The 15,024-nt window shown below is 37.9% G+C and overlaps 1 long non-coding RNA gene across 3 annotated transcripts in view; it reads left to right on the top strand.

The window, feature by feature from the left end:
* The window catches only part of LOC122107947, a 35,948-nt gene extending 23,281 nt beyond the window's left edge, over positions 1-12,667 (top strand). Inside the window, exons 3-4 of one of the 3 annotated variants that reach the window (XR_006147446.1) lie at positions 1,276-1,403; positions 12,598-12,667. This is a non-coding gene — a long non-coding RNA (uncharacterized LOC122107947). Of the gene's footprint in view, positions 1-1,275; positions 1,404-3,129; positions 3,611-9,544; positions 9,658-12,597 lie in introns of those variants that run through there. The other 2 variants (XR_006147444.1, XR_006147445.1) reach the window with 2 other exon arrangements.
* Positions 12,668-15,024: the final 2,357 nt, after the last annotated feature.

Genomic DNA, 15,024 nt, shown 5'->3' with positions numbered 1-15,024 from the left:
TTGGAACATCCTTTTTTGTATATTAAATTTGTTGAATCAAATTTTCATGAGACTCTCATAGACAGTGCACAAGACTGAGTTTCAAACTCACCATGGGATAAATGCTTGGAATCTCAGCACTTGGAAAACGTAGGAAATTTATGAGTTTGAGAACAGCCTGGGTTACAGAGCAAGATGGAAGCCACCTTTCACAATATAGAGACAGTACTTTAAAAACAAAAAAAAATCCTTGGGGCTGGGAAGGTGGCACAGTGGTAGAGCGCTTGCCTTGCATGCATGAGGTCCTGGGTTCGATTCCTCAGCACCACATAAGCAAAAAGAAAAAAACCGAAAGTGGCGCTGTGGCTCAACTGGTAGAGTGCTAGCCTTGAGCTGAAGAGCTGAGGGACAGCACCCAGGCCCAGAGTTCAGACCCCACAACTGGACCCCCCAAAAAAATCCACCAGAAAATAGTTAAGTTGTGTCATGTGATATAAGCTTGGAATGCATGTGGCTGTGTTTATATATTACATTATTCTATTTCCAATAACTTCCTTATCTTCTTATTGTCTTATTGTTGTTATTTTCTTCTTCTTTCTGATTTTTATTTGATCATGATTTAAGGTCTTTTTGAAATATTGTTGGATTCTGCTTGTTAACATTCCATTGAATATTTTTGCATGAATAATCAGACTCTGTGTCTATATATACATATATATAAATATATACATATATTATATATTATATTACTACCCCAAAATAATTAGAAAGCATTCCTTTCCTTCAACTTACCAGATGAGACTGTGAGAACTTTTTTTTTTTACCATCAGGTAGAAATCTCCAATGAAACTATTTAAATTTGGAGGTTCCTGAAACTTATAACAAATTTAATTTCCTGAAGCGCTCTAGGGTGTTGTACATTATCTAGTTGATATTGTATGAGTTTTAATAGAGTTTGTTTATTGATAAATCTGTTCATTTTTTTCAAATTTATGAGTGTCAGATTCATAATATTTTTATATTCTTTTTATATAGTCTACCATGATACTGCTTCATTTAATGCTATTAATTTATGTTCCTCTTACATTTTATCAATATTGTTAAAGGTTTCTCTACCTTTGTTATTAAAAGTTAGGGAGTTGACTAGACATACTAACAATTAAATATGTCTTACTCTATCTCTATTTCTTTTTCAGTTATATTGGTCAATTGTTACAAAGGGGCTGTAAGAAAGGCTTGGAACTTGCTTTGAACCTACCAGTGTATCAGATAGTCATACTTTTTTTTTTATTTTAGTACCCAAATAAGAATAGGAGAGTGAGTAGTGACCCCTTGAGACTGTTGAAGTTATTCATTGTCCTCAGAATCATGGATACATCAAGCAGTGCAAGAAGGTGAACCAACATTCCACATCTCTTCACCAAGTAAGTATGTGCAGTTAGGTAGACAAGGAAATAATGTACTTGTTAAATTACTGGATCTTTTATGGATTTTGTTCATTATAAATAAGTTTAGCATTCATTTTGAGTACAACATAAAATATATTTTATAGGTTAGTAATACTAGCTCTTCAGGAGGCTGAGATCTGAGGATCTTGGTTCAAAGCCAGCCCAGACAGGAAAATCCATCAGACTCTGATCTTCAATTAACCACCAAAAGCCAGAGGTAGAACTATAGCTAAGAGGGTGGATGCTAACTTTGACCAATAAAGCTCAAAGAGAGTGCCCAGACCCTGAATTCATACTCCAGGAACAACACAAATGTGTATACACACATATATACACATACATATGCACATATGTATGTGATTATATAGGTATATGTGTGTATTCTATTACATGAATGTTTTTCCAATGAAAATATAGGGTTTTTTGTTGTTGGTGGTGGTGGTCGTGGGGCCTGAACTCTGGGCCTAGGCGCTGTCCCACAGGTCTTCAGCTCAAGGCTATCAGCTCTTCAGCTCAAGGCTAGCACCCTATCACTTGAGCCACAGCACCACTTGCATCCTTTTCTGCTTATGTGTTGCTGAGGAATCGAACTCAGTGCCTCATGCACATGAGACAAGCATTCTACCACTAAGCCAACTTCCCAGCCCCCAAATACAGTTTTTATTGTGTAAACTCTATATATTCTCTAAGTAATTTAAATGTGTGGCAATTTCAAGGTAGCTGGCCTAATTAAAGACTTGTAGTTCTGCTAATTGCCCATGATATCATCTACTTAAAAGACATTAAAGTCTCTACTAGACAATAGCAGCATAAGAAATATTAATACAAAAAATCAGCAACTTCCTGTATACTAATAACAAACTTGCCATAAAGGAATTGCATTTATAAAAGACTCAAAATTAAAATGAAATACCCAGGGACAAACCTGAATGGGGAAAGGGAAATGAAACATTTCTACAATGAAAATTATAAGAAGTTACTAGAAGATGAAACTGCCTACCATATTTGTGGGTTGTCAAAATTAATATTTTGAAAAATGGATATATTACAGAAAGCAATCTACAGGTTCAAGGTAATCCTCCTCAAAATTTTAGTGATGTTTTCGCAGAACTAGATAAAATAATCTTAGAATTCAAAGAGGTACAAGCCGATGTAAGCTAAAAGAAAAACACTAGTGATATTGCAACACCTGACTTTATACTACATAGTCTCCCAGCAAAACAGCATGGTACAAGAACAAAAACAGACACATATACCAGTGAAAAATCATAGAAAATACAGAAACAAACCATTGCAAACCAGGCAGACACACATGATTCCTGACAAAAGTTGCAAAAACATAGGCTGGAGAAAAGACAGGCTACTAAATAAATGTGCTAGGACAATTGGATATCTACCAGACTGAAACTTGATCCTACTAGAGTAAAATATAAGAAAGATCTGTGAACCCTCTAGCCTCTTAGTATTGACACTTTATTCATATAGAGCAATTTGTTCACATTTTAAGAGTTTTGCCCAATACAGGTGGCCGATACATGTAATTGTCACTACACAGTAGACAAAGAGTTGGATGATAACAGTGTACAAGTTAAAGGCTAAGGGCCTGAGTTCAAGGCCCAAGTACTAGGGAAAAATAAGTTAAAGGGCTTTTTATTTTCATATAAAGTCATTAAGTAATGTCTATTTTTTCTATTCGTTTTAGAGATTGTAGCTGTAAAATCTGTCTACAATTCTGCATGATGTGAAAAATGAAAGTAATTATGATTACTAATGATGATTTAATTGTATAGTTAAATGTTTATTTCTAAATTTTTCATGCAAATAAGTGCATAATTAGGAAAACAAGTTACTTGGCCAGTTAATCAGGTTTCGTTTTAGTCTTGTTGTTTGGGCTAAAATGTACTCCAGGATGTCATCTGTGATTTGGAATATTAAAAAAAATGCTTAAGGGTGAGCCTTTAGAAAGCAATGTCCCTACATTGCCAAGCATGGAGTGGGATGTGTTTGATGGAAAGAAAAGCTTGGAAAACCTGAAACATGAGAAGAAATCAGAAGGAGAGACGATTTGAGGCGTAGAAGCTGTGTGTTCAGAGTGGCTAGCCAATTGAATACAAGTACTCTCCAGATCTGGGCTTGAAGAGTCTCTATATGATCGTCCATTCTGTTTGTCTGTCATATTGCTGGTTGAGCCATTTTCAGAGAAAAGCATCATAATCAGATGGCAATCCTGTGTACTGTCAGAGAGGAGGCAAGCCACCTCTCCATACACATGCTGAAATCATGAAAAAAAAAAAAGGTTAACCACTGAGATATGGGCATTTATCAGTGACAATATAAGCTCTACTCAAAAACCTATAGAGCAAGATCACTCTCACTCTAAAAAACTATGATAAAACTATGTTGTTACATATACCAGAATTCCCTGGTGTTTTCAGTTTCCGTGGATGTACTTTTGTGAAGCCAGATTGGTATCTGGCTGCACTAAAACAAATAGAATAAATTAAATTTGTAAGAAAAGATAGCTAGATAGGTAGGCAGGTAAGGCACTAGGCACTGTTTTATGAGTAATATTCACATTACAAAATGCTTAGCATAATGCAAGAAGTAAAATCAAGTTTTAGGAGGCTGAGGATATAATCATAATGCAAATACATGATGAAGTAAGTCATACATTAAAAATAAATTTCAATCGAGAAGCTATGAAGTTCACATTACATATGACTATAACACAATGCACTAAACAAACATACTGAAAATCTAGAGGTCTCTGAAAGAAAAGGGTATTTTATAAAATAGTAGTTAATTTAAAATTCAGACCTGAGAGTTTGAAGAATGCAAGTGAAGTTAAAAGATAATGAATTGTACCACATATAATTTTATTAGCTAAGGTCAGTAAAACTAGTAAACATACATGACTTATATAAGAGGGTTGCTGGGAAAGAGTAAAGGAAGGTCTGACATTGCTCAGGAAGAAATGTCCTCATTACCTGGCTTAGGAAATGGTAATCCCTCTGTACATCACCTTAGTGATAATTAAAATTAAAAATAAAACAGAAAGTAGAAATATTCATAAACAAAAACACTATTACATGCATTATGGGCCAACATTTTATTAAAATGAAAATAGCCCATGCATTGCTTAAGGGAATCTGGAATGAAATCTGAGGTCGGTGTGTTCTTTTCGTGTTATAAGGCATTGTTTACATGACTAGCAAACATCCCACTTACTTAGAATGAGGAGGAGGAAGCAGACAGGAGTGTTTATGCATTAGGCTCCCACCCCAGCCATACAAGGAGCCTCTTTCTACTTCACCTGGAAGTTCAGCTGGTGGAGGTACTGTTAGCTCTTCCACTCACCCAGGCCCCCTCAAGCTGGTGAGCCTTCTCTTGGTGCCCACCCACCCTAAGATGTGAACAGATGCCCAAATTCATGGCCTCCTTACAGCCCAAATCTCAGGAAGTAAAGAGAAGCCAGGCAGACTTAATGCCTCTTATTTTCAATGACAAAAGTTACTTAATAGAATTTAATATAGAGGTAGTGTCAATTGTTTTTTGGACAGCTTCTTTTTTTTTCCTTCCCAGATTGTCCCCACCCAGCACTTTCTTCTCAGAATATCCTCTGTGCCTCTATTTCTTTACAACGGAATAAAAGTGGATGCCTTATATTTTCATAGATATTAGAGGATGCTATATACATGCAAATCAAACAAAGCAGTTAATCCAAGTAAGTTCAGCTGAGGTAAACGCTACACACTATTTGGCTTAACGAAAGGCAACTAAGATTAAAGTAAGCCTTCAACTCGTTTAAATCTCTCCCCTAAGCAAATACTTTGCTGATTGCAGTATTCTCAGGGTATTTGATAAAACATTGCTCCATCCATAGAAAAGCAGACATTTGTGAAAGTAATTGCCAGAGATTTTATAGTAATTCATAATCACTATCTGGAACCTTAATGTAAACTTACATGCACATTTTTGGTGAGCTGTGTAATCTTATATTCCAAAATGGGGGGAAAAAAGCCGCCTTTTCAATATCTGAGAATGGGTCCACTAACTGGAAACAAATAAATCTTACTGCAAATACATGGACTTTTTATATTATAAACAAACTATAAATATTACTACTAAGGCATGGACTTTTTATATTAAAAATCAAACAAAGGAATTTTCCTATCTTATCTGCTTCTCTTTCTGACTGACTTTCACATACACATAGGTACAGGGACATTCTCTCTCTCTCTTTCTCTCTCTCTCTCTCTCTCTCTCTATCTCACACACACACACACACACACACACACACAGTACCTCAAACTCCCAATTAAGTGTGTTTTATCCTCTGGAACATTAATATTAGCTTCAGAAAAAGTATAGTCAACCCTTCTCCAAACAGAGTAGGTCTACATTTGTACTTTTTAAACTAGCTGCTAGAAGCTGCATCCCAAGCTTAATAAATTTATATTTCATTTTCAAATCATAGTCTCTAAAATCCCTTTGTATAAGACTCACATAGTTATTTACAGCTTCTGGTAAATGGAACACACACACACACACACACACACACACACACACACACACACACAACAATTTCTCTTTAATAGAAAGACAACCCCAACAGATGTATATAGCATATTAAAATTTGTCATAGAAATGCAGTGCATGAGAAAATGAACCAGTGCCCATGCTTACCACACATTACACGGCCTACTCTCTGGCTTCACAGTGGGATGAGACAGAGAAATACAAGTAAGTTCATGAAGCAGTCATGTGACCTTCTTACCCGCCAAGCAGTCTGGTCCAAAATAAGAAGCTATAAATTTCTTCCTCATTAAATACTTAGACATCTTCACAGAGAGATTTAATAGACAAGTCCTCTAAACCTTGTGTTTAAAAGTTAACCAGAGCTATCTCTCTAGAGTCCTCAGAACACATTTTCTGTCCAATATTTAACCACCTGTAAAACCAAAATTTTAATTTACAGAGAGGCAATTACAACTCATCTCCCAGTGTTTGGTTTGTATGTTCTTGCTTTTTGGTTACATTCTTATGCATTCTGCTAAACGTCCAAGGCCACACATGCCAGTTTTTAGAGATAGTTCTAGTTTCTAATAAGGCATATAAAATATAGTCAATTTGAAGTACATTTCTTCCCCAACTTGGTGAATAATGTGTTGGAATGTTTTCTTCAGAGCTTAGATTGAAGGGAACTTTCTTTCTCATATTTTTACAAGTTCTCCACCTCTATTCCTGCCTCTCTATCTCCAAGAAGACCACCGCCTCTCGTCACCTAGCCAGAGTAGATATCACAAGGCAAACATTTATAGTCCAGGAAATGCCCAGGAAAAAATGTGTTAATCAGAAGTCTAACCTCCAATTATCACTAGGACAAAAGCCCAAATTTTCGAACAATTCTTCCAAAAAGGGATTTGTTCTTCATTTTTGTAGGTACTCCTAACTCATAGCTATATGCTTTTCAGTGCAAACTATTTCTTTCCTGTGAGAAATACACCTGTATGAGTATTGCAGCATTGTTGTCATTAATTGCTTTACCACCCATTTTCTTCTCAGAGATGTCAGTGAGATGTGGGTCTGGGAACAGCCACAAATCCCTCAATATTTTTAAGCCTTGCCTGCAGGCTGATGGCAGTCTCTTAAGCTGCCCCTGATTCATTCTCCATCACTCACCAGAATACAGAGGGCTGCTGTGACCACTACAAAAGGTTGGTCTTCTCCTGCAGAGATTGATCTCAGCTAGCCAAGATTTTACTTTCATTTCTAATAGCAGAGTTTAGAGTCTTATTTTTCCCCTCAATCGCAACAACCCTGTAAGTCGTATCTTTACACCCTTCTGTACATCACTCCGATCCATCCTAATATAAAAATGCATTATTAATATCTACCTTTAATGTATTTGTTTGCTCAACAGTTTGGGAAACAAACAAAAAGACCTTCATCTGGCTTATATATACCCTCTACTATTGCTTGTTTCTTCCATCTTGCCTAGTCCTCCATATACCCACTTTGCTGTAGCTATATTGTATTTGTGCTAATACTAGGACTTGAACGAAGGTTCTAATACTCTCTCTTGGCTTTATTCCCCTTAAAGCTATTGCTCTACCACTTGTGTCACACTTTTAAGCATGTTTTGTGTTTGTTGGTTGGCTTACTTTGTTGTTTTTTTTTTTTTTTTTGCTGGCTAACTGAAGAGTCTCACAGACTTTTCTGCTGGGCTAGCTTTGAATCTTGATACTCAGATCTCAGCTTTTGGAATAGCTAGGGCTGTGGATGTGAGCCTCCAGCACCTGGCTTCTTATTCCCTTATGTAGTTCCACTAAATAAAATGAGGAAGATCTTTGTCCCATTAATGTAGAAAGTTGCTTCAGGGAAGCACTGTGGTTTCACTCAGGTAAATGTCACTCTGAGCTCTTCCATAATCTGCCCTAAGTTTAAATCCACGCTGGCTGTCCCTAGCTGCACTGCGCATACCTCGTACACAATGATTTCGCTTTTCTGAGGAGGAGGCTATAAGGACATTGCATCTACCCCTTTTTCAAATCTTTTAATTCAAAGGAATTTTGAGAGGAGGCAGGGTTCTAAGAGTGAAGTACCTTTTTCAGCTATAATGATAGATGATGTGTGAAAATATGTCACAAAAAGAATAAAAGAATACAATTTGGTTCATGTTTGCTTCTTCTACAGATGCTCATATCTCCTCTCTGTGTCTGTGTCTGTCTATCTGTCTCTCTCTCTCTCTCTATGTCTCTGTCTCTCTGTCTCTCTCTCTCTCCCTCTGTCCTGGGGTTGGAACTAGCTTTGTGTTTGCTAGGCAGGTGCTCAACCACTTGAGCTATGCTCTCAGACCTGTTCAATTATTTTTTAGATATAGGCTCATACTTTCTTCCTGAGTCAGCCCTGAAACACCATACTTCCACCTTCACCTCCCAGATAGCTAGGATTAGAGACAAGAATAATCATGACAGACTGGTTCATTAAGATAGTATTCTGCTGTTTTTGCACAGATTAACTTCAAACAAAAATTCTCTCATTTCTGCCTCTAGGCACTTCTGATTACAAGCATGCTCCATAGCACACTTATTTCCTCTTTTAATGACATTGTAGTCAGAGAAGTTTGATTAATTTACAACAGTTTGAAGTATTAATTTCTTTATAGTAGTGTAGTATGGCTACTTAAATACACAAAGAATTAGTCATTTGGAATTGAAGATATCTAAACAGGATGGGTAAGAAGACTTGAAGAGAAAGATGTAAGTTAAGAATTGTTTTGTGCTCTAGAGGTTTAATGCTGGTTCTAAAACAATCATCCATTCCCTTCAAAGTACTGCACCAAACAGGTGCATTAAGAAAGTGAGAAGATGAAGAATACTAGCTATGAATGCCTCATGTTGAACTTAACGTTGGTAAAATTCAAGTCTTGTTAGATCAATGAAAACACTGTACCTCCACTTTCCTCGCTGCATGATATTAAGGCACTTAGGCAAATATCTCTTTCAGAGTATAACTTCAGTGCATAATTTGGAAAGGAAATCCATCATCTAGTTCTTTTCTACTTTCTCTGGATTTTTTTTGGCATTTTCAAGCATAATGCTTTACCTAAAAACCCTTCAACACACATATTATAAGATTTCAGGAATTAAGGCCATATTCTGAGACTTCTACCTATTAAAAACAATCAAGCTTAAGTAACCAATTTAGGTAGCCTCAGAATAGGTAGCTACTGGGTTTGAGAATTCTCACTAGTATTGTTCTAGAGGATTCTGAAGAGTGACAGTGGGTGTTTTCTGCCACCATCATCCCCACCATTCTGTGAAATGTCAGGCAGAAAATCGACTAAAGAGACCCAATATAAAGTTAGAAACTTGCCCCAAACTCTAAAGTATTATTTCTGATGCATTATTCTTAAGCTACAAATACATTTGTCTAAGACTCTGAAGTATTAGTATCAAAAGGTATGACATAAATTGGTGACACATAAGTATATCTTAAAATGGAGGTCAAATTAAGGATGACATGTACTCAAAATGGTTTATATGTTTCATCTTTTTGGGAAAGAGGGGGAAAATGTGGTTCTGCTAGCACTTAGAGGAATTACTTGTTCTCAGGTCACAGATCAGCCAACAACCAGAATCAAAGCCTGAAAACTCTTCCACCAGACACAAGTGCTCTGCAGGGTTGACTATGGAAGGAAGGAAAGTGTGGGACAAGCCAGGTAGCAGTGGATCTTGCCTTTCATCCTAGCTGCTCAGGAAAATTACAGTTCCAAGCTAGCCTACACAGACAAGTCTAGAAGTGTCTACTTCCAATTCACCATCTAAAAGCCAGACTTGGGGAATGGTTCAAGTAGTAGAGAGCCAGCCAGGAGCTGAGAGAGTGTTAGTTGAAACCGTGGCATCACAAGATGGATGCAAACTCTGCTTGTGGTACCAGTTTCTCCATGGCTATTTCTATCCCTCAGACATCATGGAACCATACATAGAGCAGAGTTTGAGAAAGTTCACCATCACATTTCAAATCAATGGGGTGACTAGAAACTGACAAAAGACGAGAGACACCAGTGCCATATGCTATTTGATTCTTTCTAATAAAATGTGAGAACCGTCTATCAACTCTGTAAAATTTAAAGGCAATGTGGGATGCATGTTGTTGCTTTCTAATTTGAAAAAGATGAAGGTACATTTCAACTTGCCTGACATATGCATATAACACACAGAATACCCTTGTCCCAATTCTCCTAGGTTCTGACTTTTCCTTTCTGGATTTTCTTAACCACTAGTTGGTTTGACAAGTTCAAACCCATGGAATAATGGTACTATAAAACTTCTATCCATCAAAATCTCCTAATGCAGCTCTGATATTCTCACTAAAAAATCATGAGAGCAAATAAACAGCTCGTTTCTCTTCAAGCAAAGTGGCAACTGTGTGTACTTAAGGTGGAAATAGTTCTCTGTTAATTAACCTGTTAGGTGAAATATTCCGATTCTCAAAAACTCCCAGAGGATGAAGTACAGAGAAGCACTTCTTAGCCCTTAAGCTAAACCATCAAAACAGATTATATGAGAATCCTTTTGTCTTATTCAACACAGTCTGTAGTACACAGGATAATGTACTACTTACAATGCTTCAATTGTGACACAGTGGAAAAATGACTTCTTTCCGAGAACATTTTCAGCCTTTGGAATGTCTTTGGTCTCTCAGAAAGTCAAAGGAAATCTACTATTGTTTGCTTGCCTGAGTTTATGCCCATTGTGTTTAAACAGAATAAGCTCATTTTCAAATTTCTTTCCATAGAATGCAAACACTAGCTGAGCTAAAACATTGTGCTAATCTTAAAGAGAACTTTGGTGATTGCAGCAGAACTGGCTAGTGTTGTTATTATATTAAAACATGTTCAACATAACAGGTCTAAGTGTTTTAAACTTGTCTCATGGTGTTCTCTTCAATGAAGTCTGAAGCTACATAATCACTTACAGCTTTTTTTCCCCCTGTATTTGTTGAGTGTGGCTCTGTCCTTGAGCTTTTCTCCTCAAGGCTAGTGCTCTACCACTTGAGTGACAGCTCCACTTCCAGGTTTGTGTGGCTAACTGGAGTTAAAAGTCTTAGGGAGTTTCCTGCCTGGGTTCGTTTTGAACAGTGATCCTGCTAGTATTCAAAGCATGACCCACTGGCTCCTGGCATCTTATAGCTCTTAAAAAGAACCATTGTCTCCTTCCTTCCTTCCTTCCTTTCTTCCTTCCTTCCTTTCTTCCTTCCTTCCTCCATTCCTCCATTTTCTCCTCCTCCTTTCCCTTTGGCTGAACAGTCTTATCCTGTTCCCCTTTTTTCTCCTCTTGCTCCCTTCTCCTACTCCCAGAATGCTATCATATCATGCAGAGGAAAGCACAGAGTCACCTTTTCTGTGCTAATTAATTTTGAATATTCACAATTACTAGACAAAACCAGTAGGAAAGAAAAGCAAAATAGTCACTTGCCTTGATTTCCCTCCCTCTGCCTATCTGCCTTTTCTGTGTAGTCTCCCTGATCCTTCTCCTGGAGCTCCTGGAAGAAGTACTCTGGGTTTGTGTTGACTGAGTAACTGACATAGGCAGGTGCATTAAGTTAGATTTTGTGGTTTTACCTCCAGCCCAACAGGTAATACAGAGAACAGGGTGTGGAATCGTGATATTGAACTAGGCCTCATGAACATTGTCCAAAAGTATTCTTTGAAATCATTTTAAAGATTCACTGTTGTCATTACCTGTGTGTCAATATGAGAAAAAATGAAGAACAGAAGGGACACATTGAGGATCTGGGAGAAAATTATTATGGAACAGGGCATTTTTTAATGATTCCCTTCCAAAGATCTTTAAGTATAGTCTATCCTAAGCCCATTCTTTATTTCTTTTATTCCTTTTTGCTGCTGCTTCTTGTTCTTCTCATTTTTCTTTTCTTCTTCTTGTTTCTATAGTTAACGAATTCTCTCTCTCTCTCTCTCTCTCTCTCTCTCTCTCTCTCTCTCTCACCATTCTAGTATTGCGATTCAGCTCAAGTCTCACATTTCCTAGGCAAGTACCATTTGAACAATGCCTCTAGCACATTCTTGGCTTGGGTATGTGTGTGTGTGTGTGAGTGTACGCACGCATGTGCGTGTAAATTTTCACTTTCTCCCTTTATTCCTTAATTACCTCTCACCCTAACACCACTGAACCTCCTGGTAGTTATTTTGATAAACAGTTTGTTGGTTTGGATTAATTTTGGGAGTGTCTGATTTTATGACGAGCCTGTATTGTTATTCTCCTGTATTTCCTTTTGTCACTAGGCTGAAAAGCAAGTGCCATTGTGCCCAGCCAGAGTGCTTTCTCCGTAGTTTGGGATAACAGGCTTACACCACCTCACCCATTCATTGTTGAGATGGGAGTATTATGTATTTCTATGCTCAGGCTGGCTTTGAATTACAGTCCCTTAATATCTGTTTCCCAAGTGGCTAGTATTATACTTTATGGATCCCTGACTGAATTTTAAAGCCTACTTGCACCTTTAATTTTGTATAGTTACTAATTTTAAAGTACAGAACTCAGGGTCTTCAATGGATTTAGCATTCAGTACCCGTTACTAGACACTGGAGAGTCCTGGATTCTGTATAGCTTTTTACGTTGTCACTTAATGATGTCTTCTACAGGGAACTGAGCCTGATGCCTCAAGACACAGGGACTGAGAGCCTGAGGTATTTCAGATGCTCACAAATCCCTGCCAGCAGGGAGGCTTATGTACTTTATGTAACTTGGAGGAAAGGAACTAGACCTACTCAGGATCCCATGATTTTTCAACTCCCTGACTCCACAAAAGCAAGCAGAAAACTCAGAGCCAGTAACAGCTTTCTCCTTAGGGGTCCAAAATCCCAAAATGTTTGGTAAACACCTCTATCTTTATGTTGACTCATTTTTTTTTGTTTGAATGACAAGAAACGTTTGTTTACTTACAAACGAAGATATCTACATACTTATACTCCCAGCCCAAAGCTGATGTTCAAACCTCAATAGCTCTCTCCTATTGCATCCATGTTTCCTTATTCACTAACTTCCCTTGTAAAACCTGCATTATTTTGTTGGAATTATTTAAAATTGTATCATTTTTGTTTTATATTATTATACCTGGTAAAAATCATACTACACAGCAATTGAGAGGATGGAATACTTTATCATTCACAAATATTTCCTTTCTAAATATTAGTCTATCCTCTGGTTTGATTCAAGAAATGCAGATTTGAGATGGTATAACTTGCATTCAACTTTTTTATGCATGTACTGGTATTGGGAAATGCAAATGTTTTTAAGTTCTGAAACTAATGTCATTTAAAATTGTGAAAACAGGGCTGGGAAGGTGGCTCAGTGGTAGAGTGCTTGCCTTGCACACCTGAGGCCCTGGGTTTTATTCCTCAGCACCACATAAGCTGAAAAAGCCAGAAGTGGAGCTCTGGCTCAAGTAGCAGAGAGCTAGCCTTGAGCTAATGAGCTAAGGGACAGTGCCAGGCCCAGAGTTCAGGCCCCACAACAACCAAAACTAAATAAAACTAAATAAAAAATGTGAAGACAGAATGGGGAGCACTATGAGGAATTCCTACAAATGGGGTACAGGAGGCTGCTGGTGGTAATCTTACCTGTTCCAGAAAGGAAGATGCAGAAGATCATACTTCAAGGCCCACCCAGACAGATAAGTTAAGACATTCTAACTGCAATTAAACATCAAAAAGCTGGACTGGAGACATGGCTCAAGTGGTAGACCACCGGCCAATCAATCAAGCAAGGATGAAGACCCCTGAATTCAAACCTTTGTACTTACTTCAAGTTACTTCGTCTCCCATTGTGGGTGATGCTGCAAGCATAACGTGGTTCAGTGAGGAATTAGGGTCACCAGAGCCTGCTAGGCTGGAGTTTTTGTGCCAGTTTTCACAAGTGTGGCAGTGTGAAAACACTATGTGAGTCACTACAGCAGGCCTGCTGGGGAGTAATGGCAGGGTTCACTGCAGGCACAGGTGATGTTGTGGCCACATGTCCTGACTGCATGATGTTGTCACGAGGACATCGTAGTGCCACCAAATGAGGCCAGACAGACAACCAAACAGGTTTGGGGCATATCCAGTGATATTCATGGATATCATAGCTCTGGGGAACCAATTCCCTTGCACCTCCTAAAAAATTGGATTTAAGGGGAGTCAGGAATCCTCATACTTCGGTTGAATGTTGACTTTTACATTTAATCTAAAGCTCTTTCTATGGCTATTTGCATTCTCTGCAAACTGTTTATTTAAATAGACCCTTTATTATACTTCTGATTCACAACCAAACCTATGGAACCCATCAACAAAAGAAAAGATGGACAAATCATTTAATTATGATGAATTCATTTTAAATTGTATTTATTAATAAAGATGGGGGCTTTATTTGAAATAAGGAAAGATAGTGGTAGTGCAATGAATAATGCAATAAGTACCACTTGTGAGGAAACAGCTTTTCATCTTTCAGGATCTAGGACTTCTGAAACATGGTCCAGCTCTTTGCTGAGTCAAGCTAGTTTTCAAGCAAGAGAAGATGACTAAAGAGTCATTAATGAGTCTCCACTGGAACATCCTACTAAAGCAATCAAGCTGTAGGTAGAGAAGACTTGTGTTAAGAGAAAGTAAAATAAACTTTCAGTCTTATTAGAAAGCTGGACCTGTCTCTTGAGTCCTGTTACAGAGTTTGATCTTCTACATTTAAAATTTCTGCCTTTGGCAGCCTGTAGGTGCTTGAGAGTTGGAAAGTGAGCGTTTGGTGGATTTTTTAAATCTCAAGTGTCCTGTATTTGATGAGTCACCGTTTCCCATTGTGGCAGAGGTTGCAGGAATGGCTTGGTTCAGGGATGAATTAGGGTCACGAGAGCCGGTTTGTCTGGAGATTTTCTTGCCAGTTTTCTTCCGTCTGGTAGTATTAAGAACACTGTGTGAGTCGTTACCAGAGGTGTGCTGGGGAGTAATGGCAGGGTTCATTGCAGGCACAGGCATGGACATGGCCATATGTCCTGTTTGCATGTTGGTGTCATTAGGTGGTTGCATTGTAGGCACACTTAG

Source organism: Dipodomys spectabilis, unplaced genomic scaffold, assembly GCF_019054845.1.
Source record: "Dipodomys spectabilis isolate Male_0828 unplaced genomic scaffold, ASM1905484v1 ptg000054l, whole genome shotgun sequence".
In the NCBI taxonomy this organism is placed as follows: Eukaryota; Metazoa; Chordata; class Mammalia; order Rodentia; family Heteromyidae; genus Dipodomys; species Dipodomys spectabilis.
This window is presented reverse-complemented; position numbering and strand designations above follow the sequence as displayed.